The sequence below is a fragment of the Prosopis cineraria genome, unplaced genomic scaffold (assembly GCF_029017545.1).
Source record: "Prosopis cineraria cultivar Desert tree isolate PC_DT_omini unplaced genomic scaffold, ASM2901754v1 PC5, whole genome shotgun sequence".
NCBI classification, from domain to species: Eukaryota; Viridiplantae; Streptophyta; class Magnoliopsida; order Fabales; family Fabaceae; genus Prosopis; species Prosopis cineraria.
Window position 1 is genome coordinate 2,244,521 of NW_026555336.1, and position 19,585 is coordinate 2,264,105.

The 19,585-nt window shown below is 31.2% G+C and overlaps 1 pseudogene; it reads left to right on the forward strand.

Annotated features, from left to right (window-relative positions):
* Positions 1–13,348: 13,348 nt before the first annotated feature.
* LOC129311461 (uncharacterized) lies at positions 13,349–19,355 on the forward strand (annotated as a pseudogene).
* The last annotated feature ends 230 nt before the right edge of the window (positions 19,356–19,585 follow it).

Here is a 19,585-nt window from a genome sequence, read left to right on the forward strand (position 1 = left end):
TTATTTCACTCAATTTCAATCTGTGTGGTTACTCAAGTGAGAAAGTGTCATCTTATTCTCTTACGCTAGAGTTATTATTCACACTCAGAAGCTACAACTTGAGTTTATTCTACTCCTGCATTATGGAAGAAGTATTTTCATTTCCCTTGGAAAATGAACAGCGACCTAACTACTTTTGATAGGTTTGGAGTCCTAGGTTCCTTACCTTTAGTTACAGGCAACAACACTGCCAGAAACTCTAGAAAACGATCTGTAAATTAAAGGGATGCCTCAGAGTTCTGACCTAATATGGGTTTTGAGAGCTTCACTGCCAAAAAAGCTCGCTTGGCAGTACCATGATCGAATGGTTTTTCAAAGACTCTGAAATGGGCAGTGTCACAGTCTTCTTTTTTTAGTTTAGGCTACTCTTTAGTTATGTTGGTTTTCTCCTTACATTTCAGCTTAGGGTTGCATCTTAATGGCTCTTGAAGCTCTTTTCCTTTCAAGTTACTCTTGTTGAAGCTGTCAACTCCTTTGGGAAGTTGTAAGTTAGCTAATGTTGGCTGGCTCCCCAGCCACTTCGAGAACTTTTTGTTCTCAACTCAGTACCTTGTTGGTACATTTTATCTTGGAGATGGTACTTCAAATTCATTCATGCAATGGTTGCAGACGATGCTCATAGATCTCCCTTACTTCAACTGTCAGTAGCTACGTGATTCTGTGGGTGTTCTTTCCATGAAGCATATCTTTAAGGGCCTTTTTTTATTTTTATGTTGCTTTCAGTTGGGCCCGCTAGTATTTTTCATGGGCTCTTTTTGCGTAAGAACATCTAACTTTTTTAGTAAACATCTCCTCACCCTCTCTTTACAATCACTCACTCTCCTCTCTTACAAACATCTCCTCGCTTTTAGTATTGATATTTGGCCCAATTTGATAGGCTAATTTGAATGGTTTTAGTTGAATATTTAAATTTTTATTATTAATAAAATAAAGTTAAATTAGATAAAAATTAAAAATATTAACTTTTTTAAAATAAGCATTGAAATTGATTGTAAAAAATAAAATAAAATAATATTTAATATTTTGAATATTTGGACCATTTTAAAATTATAAAAATTGAGTTAAAATAATCAAAATTTAAAAATAAATTCAATTAAAATTATAAAAATTGAGTTATAAAGTTCATATCAACATTATAAGTACTAAATAACAAATTTTTCCTGTAGTAATGCATAAGAGGTGGTGGTGCTACTTGTAAGAGGGGAAGAGAGTTATTGAGAGATAGAAAAGGGAGAGGAATGGTTGAGTGGGGCTGGCAAAAATAGCAAGAATGCCAACCACATCTGACAAATAATTGTTTTAATTATTAATATAAAATTCAGTTTCACACAGACTGAATTACTTAGTTCTCACACAATTAAAAAAAATGCTAAACTTGGTGTCATGGAAGCCAATTTTTAATTTATAATATTTTGGTAAATATTTTTTATAATGGCCTAAATATTTAAATTGTTAAATATTATTTTATTTTATCTTTTACGATCAATTTCAATGTTTATTTTTTAAAAAAATATTTTCAATTTTTATCAAATTTTAACTTTATTTTATTAATAATAAAAATTTAGATACTCAAACTAAAACAATTCCAATTGGCCTATCAAGTTGGGCGAAATTATCAATACTAAAAGTGAGAAAGATGCTTCTAAGAGGGAAGGGTGAGGAGATGTTAGGCCAATCACTAATGAAATGTGCATAAAGACAATAAAAAAATGCTCGTTACATCTGACACATTCTTTAAAATTGTTAGGTAAAAGTTGGACTCACACAAATCAAGGTATATAGTTTTGACAAGGAAAAATAAAAAATGAACTTAGTGTCAATGAAACTAACTTTCAATTTATAATATCTTAATAAATATTATTAAATGTATAGTATTTTGATAAATAATTTTTTTTACAACATGGTGGTCCATTTGCCTGACATATGGGTTTTTTTTTAATTGTATTGATTTTAAATTTTTTGTAATTTATATATCATATTATAGTTTAGGGAAAATGAATGAGGACGCCCTAAGATATTAATCCTAATTAAGGATCATAAAATATTAAAATCTCAATTAAGAACTATGGTCTTTAATTGAAAAAAAAACATACCTAACTTTACATAATTTTTTTCCACTAAACAGTAAAGGATATCAATCATGCTTGTATTCTTTGTTTGTTTTGGACGTAAAAAATCTACTCTCATGTGCACGAAAAATCTGAACAAAAAATTGTAGTCTTCAATAAAGTGGATCGTCATTTGGTTCATCATCTTCTCCCCTTTTTGGTGATAGAAAATTACATTCATTGCTTCTTTTTCATCTTCTTCCCTCTCCTGTGTGAAAAATCTGAAGTTTTACAGATTTTATCTTCTCTATCTTTTAGGTCTTCTCTTCTCTCTTGGGCAAATGTTAAAAAATTTAACATGGATGCTAAATTATAATTATAGTTGGGATTACAAAAAGAATAGTTGTGAAGTAATAAATTTTTGACAGATTTTATCTTGAAAAATTTTTATACAGAGCTAATTATGAAATGTATGTTATTATTTACCTTAGACAGTGCAATAATATTGTGCAAGAGGAATGATGCGATCATACCATACCTCTATTAATTGACTTGCTCTAATTATGTAGTAACAGTTGAGTAAAATGAGGTTTGAGGTATTGTATTAGCTAGTGACTCATTCACATAACAAAAGCTCACAAGTGATGACATCTATTTCAAATGCTAGCATGGAGGACCAAAAGGATTGAATGCATAAATTAGACAACTGTTATATAAACTTGCGGAAGTTATGTTTTGATTATATGTGTGATATAAACGAAAACTTTATGTACTTAAGTATTTTCTGTAGCTCAATATATATGATATAACAATTAATCCTAAGCTAAATTTAAAAGAAATTGGACAAGTCATTAGTGAATTATCTTGATTAATATTAGTGAATTTTTAAGCCACGTTAAGTAATATTAGTGAATTCTCAAGTTATGTTTGTGAATCTCAATTTGGACAAGTCATTTTTGTTAAACAATCATATCTCAAGTGGAGTTTTATGTTTTCACGAGATACAATACGAATATTCCTATGCTACATTAGTGAATTCCAAATGGAGTTGATTTTATATTGACAAGTATGAAATTTGGCAAGTCATTAGTGAATTCCCAAACCACTTTAGTATATTCATAAGTGATATTGAAACTTTTTGAAGCTTAATTTTTAAAATTGTGAGAAACAATCTATTTCAAATGAGTTTTTCATATTTTCACAAGATACAATAGCAATATTCTCATGCCACATTAGTATATTCATAAGTGACCTTGTAATATTTCAAAAGTTTCTCTGACATTGAGGAAAAATCTATCCTAAGTGGGGTCCATATTTTCTCAAGTTACAATAATAATTTATCATTCTATGTTAGTGTTTTTAGCGGTCTTATGTTATCACAGCAGTTACACTTGCACATAATTAAACTCAAAATAGACACTAGCATTACATTACACTGATTTCAATACATATTCAGCATATTTGCATCCCATTTTACATACAAAATATCCCACGCACCTAAATGGTACTTATGCAATCTACTTCCTAAAAAATAATGTAAATTACAAACTTATTTACATGACTTGTCACCACCGCAAGTACAAAAAATGTGGTGTGGATGTCTATACTACAAAACACTCTAAATAAATAAAAGCCAAATACATTTTAATTTCAAACCAATTAATATACATATATGGTTTTCACCTCCTTTCAATCCCTACATTTATTCTTGGATTAGGATTCCTACATCTATTCTTAGTGTGTCCAGCTTGATTACTTCTAGAGCAATGGTACACTTATTTGTTTTGAAACTGTGACTCTCTTCACTTGGTGTGTGGTTGTCTTGGGGGACATGCAGTTAGTGGTGGTTCCAAAAAAATATTGTTTTCATAATCTTCATAATAGAGCTCGGTCAACTGAGGCATATCAATGGTTTCTACCAAAATCATTGTGAAGTTATAAATTTTTTTTTGAACATATGCTTTTATAAATATAGTTGCATTGTCAAATATTTGTCCAACACCCATAAATAAATCCTTTCATTTTACTTAATTAACCTCAGGGAGTAGTGTAAGAGCAAATTGTGTTGAACACAGTAAAGAGGATAATATGCTTTTAAGCTCTTGCTTAGAGGGAAATTATGGCAGTGACCATGGTAAGAAATTTTTCATCTTGCATTCACAATTACTCATAGGTTAATACTTCTTTTGTTGAAGTACTTGTCATATAAAAATAAACCAGAAACAACTAGAAGCAATATACATAAATTTATTACTTTACAACTATCATTTTCATAATCCCAACTATGACTATAACAATTTAGCATCTATGTTATATTTTTCAACATCGGCATACTTTTCATCACAAAAAAGAAAAAAAAATAGCATCCACGTTATATCTTTCTTTATTTCTTTTTTGCTCAATTTTTTTCAACACTACCTGTCTCATAAATCATTTATTGTGTATATATAATCTATATAATCATCAACAAGATCTCGTTTTTTCTTAGCTATAGAAGAGAATCGATGTAAAATATCATTTACAAAGATACAAAAATTATCTTTTGTCCAAGAGAGAAGAGAAGACCTAAAAATCAGAAAAGAAAAAATCTGTAAAACTTCAAATTTTTTACACAAAAAGGGAAAGAAGATGAAAAAGTAGTGAATGTAATTACCTATCACTAAGAGGGGGAGAAGATAATAATTCAAATGATGATTCACTCCACCAAAAACTATAATTTTTTGCTTAGATTTTTCACACCCAAAACAAACAAAGAGCACAAGCATGAACTGATATCTTTTAGTGTTTAGTGAAGAGTAATTTTATAAAGTTAAGTATATTTTTTATTTTAATTAAAGACCATAATCTTTACTCAACATTTTAATATTTTATAATTTTTAATTAGGATTAATGTGTTTTTTATCGCCTATTGTCATCCAATAATAAAAATGACCAAATTTTTTTGTTTTGATATCTCGTGATTTGATTGAATTGGGGGCAACGTTTGATGTGATTGGTTCAGTCACATGCTAGGTGGTGATGCCTCTTTGTATCGCAGAAAATTATGTTGGCATAAGTCAGAGCATCTGAAACTCCTGCGCTGCAAAAATGCGGAGGTGTGCTTTCCTCCTCTTCATTTTCTTAAAATGGTACCGTTTGGATTTTTTTTAAAAAAAATACAATATTTAATCGTCACTGTTTCATTTAATTTTATTTTTAATATTTATAATTTTTTAATATTTTTTATTTTTATAGTTTTTAAAAATATTAGGTGGCATTTATTTTTTAAGTTCCTATAATTTTTATTTTTTAATAACTTTAATATATATAAGGATTAAAAGCACTGAAAAAATTATAAAAAATAAAAATAAAACTTAATAAAATTATAGAGATTAAAAATTATATATTCTTTTAAAAAATACAGAAACAATAGAAACCACCCTTGTCTAGTCACCTTAGAGGACTTGCTTCTCTTCTCTCATCCTCTAGTTTAAAATATTTAGAGAAAAAGAAAATTAAGATCCGCTAAGATGATTACTTTCAATTGAGGATTAAAATATTAAAATTTTAAATAAGAATCATGAACCTTACTTAAATTTAAAATGTGAATTGTCTTAAATGCCCTTAAAAAAATCAGTGAGTGAAGTTAGTAAATTCTTGGATCATTTTTATATATTCATAAGTGACCTTAGAATGTTTTAAAAGTAAATTTTTTATATTAAAAAATAATATATTTTTAAGTGTGGTTCTTTATTTTTGAAATGATATTGACAATATTATCACATCACTATAGCGATTTCAGAAGTGTCATCACTTTATTTTTCAAATAGTAACTACATATAAATAAGTATAAAATTTGTCAAGTCATTGAGTTTATATTTTTGAATGAAGTTAGTAAATTCTCATATTTATAAATAAATCTTGAAATGTTTCAAAAATGAGTTTCTTTTATATTAAAAAATAATTTATTCTCAAGTGTAATTCTTTATTTTTCCAACTGATATTAACAATATTCTTATGCTACGATAGTGATTTCAATAAGGCTGTGTACATTTTAGTGTTTAATAGAAGGTAATTTGTAAATAAAGTTATGTATGTTTTTTAGACCATAATTCTTAACTGTGGTTTCAATATTTTATGATTCTTAATTAAAATTAAGGTCCTTAATTATTATTTTTTAAATATTTATCTCCTTTCTATAATAATTACCAAGATTATTTAAGGGTTTTATAATAAAGTGGGTATGAGACCTATAATAAAAAATGAGTGGTGAATATAAAGCCAACACTACAAAATATGTTCTCTGAACCATAATATAAAATATATTTTAAAAGCCTTACTTAATTTAAAATGTAAGACACAATATATTAAAAAATTATTTTTTAATTATACTCCTATTTCATTTACTACATTTTTTTAAAAAAAAATGTATTAAAATTTTAATTATCAATATTAAGGCATTCATATAGGGTATTTAAAATCACTTGAGCCTAAGCCTATTTTCAAGGCTTAAAATGAGTTAAGCTTAGAAATTGAATTCACTAAAATCTTTTTTCCTCTTTCTTTTATATTACAACTGAAAGTTAATATCCTATGCACTGTATGAGCATAAAATGTAATTTTTTATATTTATTAAAAAATTATAAAAATTTAATAATATGTTTTATTACTAATTTGAATAGTTTAGATTTAATAAGGATGATTTAAATTTAATATTTTTTATAATTTTTATAAATTAACTATCAAAATATACTCTAAATAATGCATATTTAATATTAAAATTACAAAAAAAAATTAATATTAAATTTATATCATCGATATTAAATCTAGATTGCATAGACTAGTGATTAGATTTTATAATTTTTTTAATTTTTATAAATTGACTCTCCAAATATAATATGGACAATGTAAGTTTAATATTAAAATTATAAACATTTTTAATATTAAATTTGGGCTAGCTACATTAAATTTTAACTGTCCAAATTGCTAATCCTATTTCACAAAAAAAATTATATTTTTTCTTTTAACAAATACTCTCTCCATTTAAAAATGTGAGATATTTTTTGAGGGATTAAATATTTAAAATATAAAGTATTTTTAGTCTTTTAAGGTATAATTATTGTTTTTTTTAAAGTATCCCTATTGAATAAATTATTTTATATTTATTTTAGGGTGAAACACTTTATTAAATAGAGGGTAAATATAAAAAGACAGGATTAATTTAAAAAATAAGTAACTATTTTAATAGAGTTAGCTTCAATTAAAAATATTTTATATTTTTAATGAAGAAAGTGTAAAATAAAAAAAAAATTTAATCTAGACCATATACGAGGGAATGGGGGGAGAGAAGCCAGATTCAACAAAGTGAGTGATAGGGGATGCGAAAGCAGAATCGTGTTAGTTTAGGGACAGAATTCTGAAACACAATAAATATACAAAAATAAAAAAAAGGGACGAAATTTATGATGAAAATAAAGAAAGATATGAAGTAAACAATAGGATAATGATCAATAAGAAGATCCTCTAGAGCACCTGCCTTTAAAACCTCAACCTTCGAAGACACTACAAGAGTTGATCAAGCTCTTGATTACGTCTGTTTCTCATACAAGATGCCACCATAAAGCACTAAGGCTCACAAGAGTTATAAACTCTAAAAATAAATAATTTCATTCAACTTCTGTTCTGTTTACAAGAGGGAGCATGCCTAATTTATATAGGCTCATAAAATAAAATTAAAACCCTAATTTCCTAATATTAAAAGGAGAAATAATATAAAATAATGATAAAATATTTAGCCACATAATTTAGGAGATGTGATCCTAAAATTATGGGATTAAAAATTTAGAAATTAATACTATAATTAATTCTAACTTTTGGCTAAACTCAAAATAGAAAATCAAATCAAAGAACCATTAAAATAGGAAATAATTTAGGAGACAATCAAGGGATCATAAAGAATTTAAAATCACGCCACCCTTGACTTCTTCACTAGGGTTTTATGCCTCCTTGCTTACAAGAGGCTCAACTTGTAGTCTTCCTTGCATTAGACTAAGGTCTGCATCTCTTGGGCTTGACTCTTCATGAGTTTGAATCTTAAGTACATTATACACGTATAGATGCTCTCCTTTGGGCTTGAGAGGAGTGCCCCAATGCTCTCCAAGTTCTTAAACTTCTTGCACAAAACTGAACAAGACTTGCTTCATAGCTTTAGTTTGGGCTCTTGTCATTGAACTCCAATATTGTAATGGGTCTTTAGGTACGTTAGATTGAAATTATTGGGCTCCTTCCATATCACCATGCTTATAATTACCATCCTCAAGTTTTGTTACCATTAATGCTATGTCATCCATACTATGGGGTCTATTAGTGAGATTTTTTTTAGTTGCATTATATTTTTGTTGAATTTTCTAATAATCTAAATAGCATGTCTTAAGAAAATGCGGGGATAGGAGAGGAGGGAAGTGAAAACACCCCGCTCTGCAAAAATTACTGTGTAATCTAATTCAAGCATCCATTCACATTTTGTAGTAGCTCTTTCTTTAAATTTCCTAGGGAGTTTCATACTCTTTTCTGTCTAAAATATAAGCAATTTTTTTTAAAAAAAATTATGTAGTAATAAAATTTTTATTCTCATAAAAATATATTCCCTTTATTTTAAATTATAAGATATTTTTAGAGAAGATTCAGAGTTTTAACATATAAAAATTTGATAAAAATAAGGTTTCATTAATAATAATTTTTTAATATTACATTTTTCATATATTCTTTCTCTTTAATATTCTTTTATTAATAGAGTATTAAATGAAAAGTATTTTTAAAAGTTTATATTTTTTTTCTTAAAAAAGTAAGATTGTAAATTGTATGTAATGAACTTTATTGGTATGTGAGATTTTATCTAAAAATATTTTATAATTTGAGACGGAAAGAATATATTGTTTTCCTTGTTCACGCTTAACCACATTACCAATGCATTTCATGATGAGGGAGAGATAAATTTATACAAGAATTTAATTTAATAATTACAAGGGTAAAATGGAAAAAATTTTACAAGCACTAAATTACTTATATTTTAAATTAAAATTAATTGACAGAAAATGTTTATATTTAAAATCAAAAAAAAAGTACTACGAAGAGGGATGTGTGAGAGGATATGCATAAAATCATAAATACATATATTTAGATTTAGATTATTTAGTCACTATTGTTATATTTATATCCAATAAATCCCAATCCAAATAATTAGATTATCTATATTGTTTAGATTTAATTTAAATCATTTGTGTTTAAATATTTAAGTCAAACAACTTTTTACTTAGTATAGCCGTTCAAAAAAAGAACAATACAAAAAATAAAACTTTACTAACAGCAAAGATAAAAGTTAAAACTTCCTTTTCTTTGCCCCAAAAAGAAAAAACGAATGGTAATTAAACATTATTTTGTTTTATAGTTTTGACAAATTTAAATAAAAATACTAAACTAATAAGAGTAAAATGTAATAAAATTTAGACCATTCCATTTTAATTTATTTGTTGGACATTCTGAATTTAGAGGTGAACGTACGTTCTCATCTTTAATATTCCCTCCGTTTAAGATTATAAAAATATTTTTAATCGAATCTTATCCTTTAATAATATAGTTACTTACTTTTAAACTAACCCTATATTTTTATATTTTTTTATTAAACACTTTATGAAAAATATAAAGTCATTCATTAATAAAAACACTTAAAAAATAATAATTACACCTCAAAAGATTAAAAATATTTTATATTTTTTAATATTTAATTTCTTAAAAAATATATTATATTTTTAAATGGAAGCAGTATGTGATTATGGAACTCAAATTGAAGTCACCGCAGGCTAACTTCCAACTTTTTTTAAAGAAAAGTTTAATTGTACAAAATATTCAAACATACTATATATTTTATTTTTTAAAATTTAAGTGTTTAACAATAAACCCTAGAACCTGCTAAATTTTCACAAATAACTTTGAGATGAGAAAATATTTGTTAGAACAAAAAATTTTTAGAAAATATATTACTATTAGATATTAAATTTTGAAATTACTTATTATATATTTATGATTCAATATTAATTGTTGGAATTGGACACAACAATGGCTTTTATCTTTTTTTTTTTTTTGGGCCAACAACAATGGCTTTTATCTTGAACTTACTAGAAGCTACATTGTTCATATAGTTGTACGATGAATAAAACAAAAATGTTAGAGTGGCCATGGAATGCCGATTTCGGGGAAGCAATACGTGAGACGAACATAGATCTTTAACGTTGATAATTGCACTAATTACTTTTCATCAACATATCCAAACCAAAAGTTCAAAGGAAGCTGCGTTTTTTATTTGCACAAGACACTTTGTCTTCTAGTTCTTGAGTTACATTAATTACCCAACAGTACGTTTGCTTCCGTGATCTTGGCCAGAATCATTCGAATCGTACCTCCTCAATCTTTTTGGGATGGTTAATATATATTTTTGATTTTTTAATTTTATGTAAGTTTTTAGCTTAATCTTTTAATTTTAGAAAATATCTTTTCAGTCTTATAATCTTAATATTATTAGTTTTAAGTGATTATTTTTTGTATCAATTATTATTATTTTTAAAAAATTAAATTTAATATGTTAACATTTAAAAATATTTTGTTAATATTTTAAATTTTAATGTAAATTTTTTTATTGATGAAACTAATAATATTAAAATTAAATGATATGTTTTATAAAATTAAGAGTCCAAAATAAAATTTATGTATGCTTTTGAATGGTGCAGTTTATTATAAATTTTAGATTATATATTATTTTTTTATTAAATTATCCAATCTTTAAAGATCAAATTACACATCAACTAATTCAAATCGTATGGGATGAGGCATTTATTGAACCAAAGATTTTTATAGTTCAATTTCTGTTATCCAAACTCAATTTTATTTTATGTTGCCAAAAAAAGAAGATCAATTTTATTTTGAAGAAAACTTGATTTTTCTTTTTAAATATATATTGAGAAGATTCTTTTTAAAGCACATTATTGCGGTCCAGCCCACTTTACTTGCCACTTGAACTAGTCTGTGTGCGCACAAAGAAGAATTTGATTTCAGAAAGACAAGGGTGAATGTATATATGTGGATTGGTTGAAAAAGCTGTGCCAGAAATCAAATCTGAATGAGACTTTTGTTGTGGTCCCTCCGATGCAAGGGCTGGTAAGAAATGACTTGAATTTAAAGTGAAACTTCTGTTTGGGAAGGTGGATTATGTTTTTGGTCCCTCAAGTATCAGATTTCTTCCAAATGACAAGATTACAGGCTAGCACATAACCAGAATTCCACCAACTATATCTTTTATTTGGTCACTGCAAATTACAGAAAGATATGGAGACTGACCGTGACTTCGGTGAAATCATTGATATATTGCAACAAATAATGAAAGGAACTCAAGGGCAAACTCAATGAACATCAGTGTCAGCACATTTCCTCAAACATCAAACGTGGAAAAACCTTTTGAGTTTACAAATTCCCAAGCTCAAGCACTACTGGAGAATCCTCTCCTTTGGTGGGGAACTGTGAAACTAGCCATAGTTTGCATTGACCATGTGGCTTCTGGACATGGGCGAGTGAAACGATGTCGCTCATGTGGCGTCTGTTGAAGTAAAAGCCCGATCCAATAATTTTCTTTTTTTTTTAAGGAAAGGCTAGCCGAAGCTAGAAAATGAAAAGTACTGGGTATACAAACGTGAGTGAGACAAACCCCCCCCCCCCCGCACTGTGGTCTAACAAAAGAAGATGATCACATTCTCTAGGAGGATCAGATAACACAAGCATATCATTGGTGGAATTATGAACCATGTTTGCCAAGAAATCAGCACAGGCCATCGCCTCCCTGTGGGCATAAAGAAGCTTGACATCTCTATGATTGGCAACAAGTTCCTGTACTTCATCCACGAAGCCCGACCCAATATATGTGAAGCTCAGCCCAATCATAATGAACCCACGCAACTGATATCTGCTTGTAAGAATTAAGCTGTCCTCTGTTCTGATCTTTTAGTGATTCCAGAATTGTGTATTTCTAGAGCTGCGTGGCTATTTATCCTCTCACTTCTATGTTTTTATCACGTTTCACCATTATGCAACACCGTAAATATAGCCCTGCTATTGTTGTATTCTTCAAGATGGATTAATACAAAACATTCTATATTATATATCTAAGACTCTACTTTTATCGTCACTGTCTACTACTGTCTTGAACTCTGTTAGTAAGAGGTGTTTGGCAAGCCAAATAAACAAAGTTGCTTGGTAGAGAAGTACAAAATTAGCTTTCACCGGCGAAGTGTTGCATCACACAAAAACAAGGGATTTCTAATTGATAGGTTGATAAATCACACGCACATATGATAGGAACATCTCCAAATTTGATCAATTCAGACATTTAGGCAGAGAGAAACACTCAAAACCTCTGTTCGTTGAGGAGTCTCAGCCTATGAATTGAGCTTGTGCTTCAGAAAATACAAGAAGCCCATGTAAACTAAAAAATAAAAAGGTGACAGTGAATTATGAGCATGCCTTAGTAAATTGACTTGTTTTCCATTTCAGAAATGTTTCCGAGAAAAGATAGATGCTATTCTTTTAGCGCAACATACACATCATATTGTTTTCACGTTTCAACCAGATAAATTCCCATCCGTTTTCTTTAATATTGATGTTGTTCCATCAAATCAACAGGTTCTATATCGTATTATGATACGAAGGGTAGATGAACAATCAACACCTCTCAAGTCGTGAATGAGATATACGTAACATTCCCAGCCACTTTTTCATTATCTCTAGAGTCTAGACTGAGATTCGTCCAAACTTTAAACGTTTTGATTCTGACATGTCCTTGTTTGAAGTGGCGAGAGTTCTGATAGAGAAGGCTCATTCATTGGTCAAAAGGCTTTTCCCTGAAGTAATCGTGGGTTTTATCCAAACCATTATGGCAGTTCTGTTTTTGGCTGGACTTGGGAATTAAGGGGTTAGGGAAAGTGAAATGCAGACAGAAAGCCTTGAATAGGCTTCTTGTTTATCTTTCACTTTTCTAGTTTTGTTAACTTTATAACCATTTCTGAACACATTCTGCTGACTTAGGAAATTTTGCTTTGAGAATTGTATTTTTCATAACATGGAAATGAAAGCTTTCACATTTAATACTAGTCTGTTTTGTGAGAACCGGGGAATGCTATTTGATCTCTTTAAAGTGCAGTCAAATAAAAAATTATCTTTGTTTTGTTCAATCTCTTGACATGGCAGCCTTCCTAGCAAAGAGGGAATGGAGAAAGATGTGGAATAACAGTCCCTCTGAAACCTCAGACCCAACGAAGCTGGTAAAATTTTGAGCCTGCTAATTCACATGCATGCGTTATTAGACTCAGGTATATATGATTTCTGCACGTAGGGTATGCGATACTTCACGGAGAGTGTTGAAGTTAGGAAGAAGAAAACCCCTGCTGGTGACATCCAAGATAACCTGAAGCAAGATGTATGATGCAATACCTACACGCAGTCCGTGAAAATTTTTCACTTGCATGTATTGCTGAAGGAACTCCGCCTATGTTTATAGCCGGTCCCAAGCTCGGGTAAAGGAGGAAGGTTGTGTTAGGCCATCAACAGCCAATGTAAAACTTTGTTGAATCTATCATGAACATGGACAATAGACGTTATAATGTTAATGCTAGGTCGTTGCCCGTAAGTAACGCGCTGCATGGCTTGAGTATAGTGATAAGTGAGTTAGAGCTGCTGCATCGACGCCCGGATGTAGTGTTAAATGAGCAAGGGCTGACGCGTCATTCTGGACGCACGCGGCTAAAGAAGTTAGTCCATAAGAGCAAAATTAGATTTGGTACTTGGAATATTGGGACATTAAATTATAAATCTATAGAGGTTGTAGGGGTTATGATTCAAAAGAAAATCAATATCCTTTGCCTGCAAGAAACAAAATGGCGTGGAGAAGAAGTTAAGGATATTCAAGGTTTCAAACTTTGGTATACAGGAAAAGTAAGTGCACGCAATGGAGTAGGCATCATTATAGATAAGGAGTGGAAGAAGAACGTTGTAGAAGTTAGCAGAATTGGAGACAGAATTATTTCCTTAAAAATGATAATTGGACGTGAGACTGTTAATTTGTTAGCGCTTATGTGCCGCAAGTCGGGACAGAAGCCAGTCTTAAGGAATTATTTTGGGAGGATCTGGAGGGGTTGATTCGACACATACCACAGAGTGAAAAGATTTTTATTGGAGGAAACTTTAATGGGCATGTCAGGAGGGAAGCTGGTCAGTATGCGAGGGTGCATGATGGTTTTGGTTTTGGAGAGCTAAACAATGAAGGACAAACTCTTCTTGATTTCTTATTGGCGTATGATTTTAAGATTGCCAATACTTATTTCAAGAAGAAAGATGAGCATCTCATCACTTACAAAAGTGGAGCCTTAAGGTCACAGATTGATTTTCTTTTGGTTAGGAACACAGATAGAAGACTTTGTAAAAATTGTAAGGTGATCCCCGGAGATGCTGTAACGACACAACATAGGGTCCTAGTCCTTGATGTGTGTATTATGAGTAAAATCTAAAAAGGTTGACAAGTAGTAACACCAAGGATTAGGTGGTGGCAATTAAAAGGTGAGAAGCAAGATATTTTTAAGCGAAATCTTTTAGGTAAAGGAATTTGAGAATCTCAGGGAAGTGCTAACATCATATGGGAGGATATGGCTAAAAAGATACAGGAGGTTGCAAAAGTAGTTTTGGGAGAATCGAAAGGTTCTGGTTCGAGAGATAAGAAGTTTTGGTGGTGAAATAATAGTGTACAGAATAAAATCAAATATAAGAAGAACTGTTTTAAAGCCATACATTTGTATAACAATGAGGAAAATTGGGAGAGGTATCGTATAGCTAAGAAGGAAACTAAGAGAGCTGTGGGTGAAACACGTTCTAAAGCTTTTGAAGAATTTTATAAGAATCTTGAGACGAAGGAAGGAGAGCAAAATATTTATAAGGTTGCCAAGAGTAGGGAAAGAAAATCAAGAGATCTAAAACAGGTAAGGTGTATTAAGGATGAAGAGGGAAGAATTTTAGTTACAGATGATGAAATTAAAAATAGATGGGAGACTTACTTTTCTAAACTTTTCAATGATGGAGAGGATTCATCTAGTAACTTGGAGGATTTAGTAACTGGTGAAGGAGAACAAAATTTATCATTCTATCAATAATACGTGATAAGGAGGTAAAGGAAGCTCTTAAGAAAATGACACATGGTAAAGCCAACGGACCTGATTGTATATCTATTGAAGCGTGGAAATGTTTAGGTGAAGAAAGGGTGAGATGGTTAACTAAGTTATTTAATGTGATTTTACGGTCCAAGAAAATGCATGATGAGTGGAGGAGAAGTACATTAATTCCTATTCATAAAAATAAAGGAGATATTCAGAATTGTACTAACTATAGAGGGATTAAACTCATGAGCCACACAATGAAATTGTGGGAGAAAGTAATTGAGCACAGGTTGAGATTGGAGACAAGTATTTTGAGAATCAATTTGGTTTTATACCAGGTAGATCAACTACAGAGGCGATTTATCTATTAAGGGGATTAATGAAAAAGTATCGTTGTAAAGATAAAGATCTACACATGGTTTTTATTGATTTGGAAAAAGCTTATGACCGTATACCAAGAGAAGTGCTTTTGGAAAGCGTTGGAAAAAAAGGGAGTACGGATTGCTTATATTAAAGCCATTCAAGATATGTATGAGGGGGTAAAAACTAGTATAAGAACTCCTAGTGGTCAAACAAAGGATTTTCCTATAAAGATTGGACTACATCAGGGATCATCTCTGAGTACTTATTTGTTCAACTTAATTTGAAATGTTTTGACGGAATATATTCAAGAGGAAATCCCAAATGTATGCTCTTTGCAGATGATATAGTTCTTATAGTAGAGACAAGAGAAGAGGTTAATTGCAAACTTGAGTTATGGAAGAGGACATTGGAGTCGAAAGGTTTCTGTCTGAGTAGAAGTAAGATGGAATATTTATATTATAAATTTGGTAAAGGACTATTCGACAATAATTTGGAAGTGAAATTGGGAGATCAAATTATACCTCAAGTAGAAAAGTTTAGATATTTGGGAGCCATTATTCAAAATGATGGCGAAATCAGTGGAGATATTTCACATAGAATTCAAGCTGGGTGGTTTAATTAGAGAAAAGCTCAAGGAGTTATTTGCAACTGTAAGGTGCCTAATAAACTTAAAGGAAATTTTTATCGCACTGCTATTAGACTGGCAATGTTATATAGTAGTGAATGCTGGCTCTAACGGGACAGCAAGAGCATAAAGTTGGAGTAGCAGAGATGAGAATGTTATGATGGATGTGCGGACATACACGTAAAGATAAAATTTGAAATGAGCACGTACGCGAAAAAGTTAGGGTGGCACCTATTGAGGAAAAAATGGTAGAAAATCGGTTGAGATGGTTTGGGCATGTACAAAGAAGACCAAGGGAGGCACCAGTGAGAAGAGTGAAACATATAACTTTGAGTCCGATTAAGAGAGGTAGAGGAAGGCCTAAGAGAACACTCTTGGAAGTTGTTGAACGCGATCTCTTAATTAATAATATTCCTAAAAGCTTGATAAATGATAGAGCACAATGGCGTCTTATAATTCATGTAGCCGACCCCACCTAGTAGGATAAAGGCTTGTTGTTGTTGTTGTTGTTGTATTGCTGAAGGCTGAAGCCATATTTCCAGGACCGTGCAAGTCTACAAATTAGCCATTTTCATGAACCCATGCTTTTTTCTTTGCTGGACTTATGAATCTGCCTATTTATCTGCAGATTTTACAACTTGAGAGAATATTACAAGACCAATCTAAGGTGAGATGTGGATTAAAAACAGCACTTGGGTACAAACCGTCATCTTTTGTAGATTTAAACAATGTATTACCCAGGTAGTGCCATCGTCAAAGACTTTGACTGTTCCGTAAAAATCCGTAGCATTTGTTGTTTAACAATTTTTAGTTTTTTTTCAAATGTTACTTCTAGTGTTAGTATACCTTGCACGTTCATGCTCATGAATGGTTTGATTTTCGTCTAGATTAATTATGCAAGTTGCTTTTGACTTCAGCCAGCAACAAAACTTGATAAAAGAAATTGCAGTGTTGGAGTTAGAAATTGTGTTTTTGGAGCAACACCTTCTAACTTTGTATTGAAAAGTGTTTGATCAACAATTATCTTCGGTAATCCCATCAGAAAAGGACAAAAGATTGAAACTTTCTCTAATGACTCCTACTTCATTTCTTGACGTCTCGAAGCCTTACAATTTTTCAAAAGTAGGGAGTTTTCCCGTAAGATATAATGCTCAGGAGCTTGAGACTCCAGCAAGAGATCACTATAATGGAAATGTATCAAAAGAAAAGATTTCTTATTCCAGCGCGTATCGCAGTCATTCCTCACTATCCAACAGTTCTACGTTCACAACTAGAACATCTGCGTAAATGCTTGTCATTCTCGACAACTGTCCATGATGGAGGTACTTGAATTTGGTTTAATTACTGCACAATATAATTTTTTTCTTAATCATATCCCTTTTAAAATCATATCTTTCACATGTTAAATACAGTATCCTGAAATAGCTTCATCAAGAATGATCAGTCTGGCAGAACACCTTGATAGTCGCGTGTTTGACCACATTCCAGATACGCCTAGTAGGATTTCAGAGAACATGGTGAAATGCATATCAGCAATATATTGCAAACTTGCAGAGCCACCTATGGCACATCATGGCATATCATCGCCAAGTTCATCTTATTCTTCATCAATGAGTGCATTTTCTGTTGAAGAACAGGGTAATATGTGGAGTCCGGGGTTCAAAATAATTCCTTCTTCAATGTAGGCTTAGATAATCCTTTCCAAGTGGAAGGACGCCACGACATTGGCCCTACGGCTCCATGTTTGAGGTCTCGTGGATTTACAGAGACAGTCTGAAATTGGAAGATACAGAAAATTTGCTCCAAAATTTCAGGTAGGTATACATATGATTAATTCTAATTGGGCTGATGGTGAATTGTTTGGTGTCTTAAGTTATTAAGGGAGGAACCTGTGTCGTGTTGTTCCAGGTCCCTCACCGTTCGTTTGGAAGAAGTAGATCCCGGGAAGTTGAATCACGAGGGGAAGGTGGCATTTTGGATCAATGTACACAATGCTTTGGTGATGGATGTAAGTATTCCCTTCCAGTCTTCGAGACTTGAATTTATCACATTTGACCGATTGGGTTATGTAACTTCTTGTTTGGTTTCCATTGCAACAGGCATTTTTGACCCATGGGATTCCACGAAACAATGTAAAAAGAGTGTTTCTTCTTTTGAAGGTGAAATTAGAGTATAGCCTTAACTATCAAGAAGGAGATCGAAATTGAAGGCCACAAAACTTGCTCATGATGTTTTTATAATGCTTACATTTCCAAGCTTCATATAATGTCGGGGGATACCCAATTAGTGCTGATGCGATACAGAATATCATCCTCGGATGTAGGATGTGTCGACCCGGACAAGTATAGCCTACGACCTTAGCCTACTTACAATATATTTTGGTGAATGAAGAATTCAAATTAGTCTGACATTTTAAACCTTTTTTGTGGGGTAGTAGGTTCGGTTGTTGTTATCTCCATGGAGGAAGTTAAGAAGTGGAGATAGAGGAGATGCATATGCAATAGAGCGAGCAGAGCCTCTTTTACACTTCGCACTCTGCTCAGGAAACCATTCTGATCCTGCAGTAATATGTTCATTCTCTTGATCATGCTGCTAATTTAGTTTGTTGTTCTTGTTGTTAGTGTGTTTAATTAGTTAATAACGTGTTGATGGTGAAGGTGAGAGTATATACAGGAAAGAGAGTGATGGAGGAGCTACGAGCAGCAAAAGAAGAGTACATAGTAGGGACGCTGGGGGGATACGGAAGGAGCAGCAGATTTTAATACCAAAGCTGGTGGAGGCATTCGCAAAGGACTCAGGGCTGAGCCGTGGTGGTGTGATAGAGATGGTCCAACAGTACGTGCCTCCATCCGCAGCAAGGTTCCTCAGAAAATGTGATGCTCCAAAATTATTGCCAAAAGCCCAAAACCCATACACTGGATTCCCCACAAATTCACTTTTCGATATCTCATTTCCAACCACCTCCTCCTCGGAACCGGTTTCGGTGCTCAGCAGCTTGCTGAGCACCGTGGTGCTCATCGTCCAGCAAGATCTAGACCGTCCAGATTAAAAATCTAGATGGTCCAGATTTTTTTAATTTTAATTTTAATTTTAATTTTATATTTTATAAAAATAAAATTTATAATTTTTTTATAAATATATTCATCTGAACAAAACTGATTTAATTTGAATGGTTCAATTTAAAGTTATAATTTTTATAAATTAACTATCTAAATATATTTTAAACAGTCCAAATTTAATATTAAATTTTTATCTGTAAGGTCTAGATTTAAAGTTTTTATTTTAAT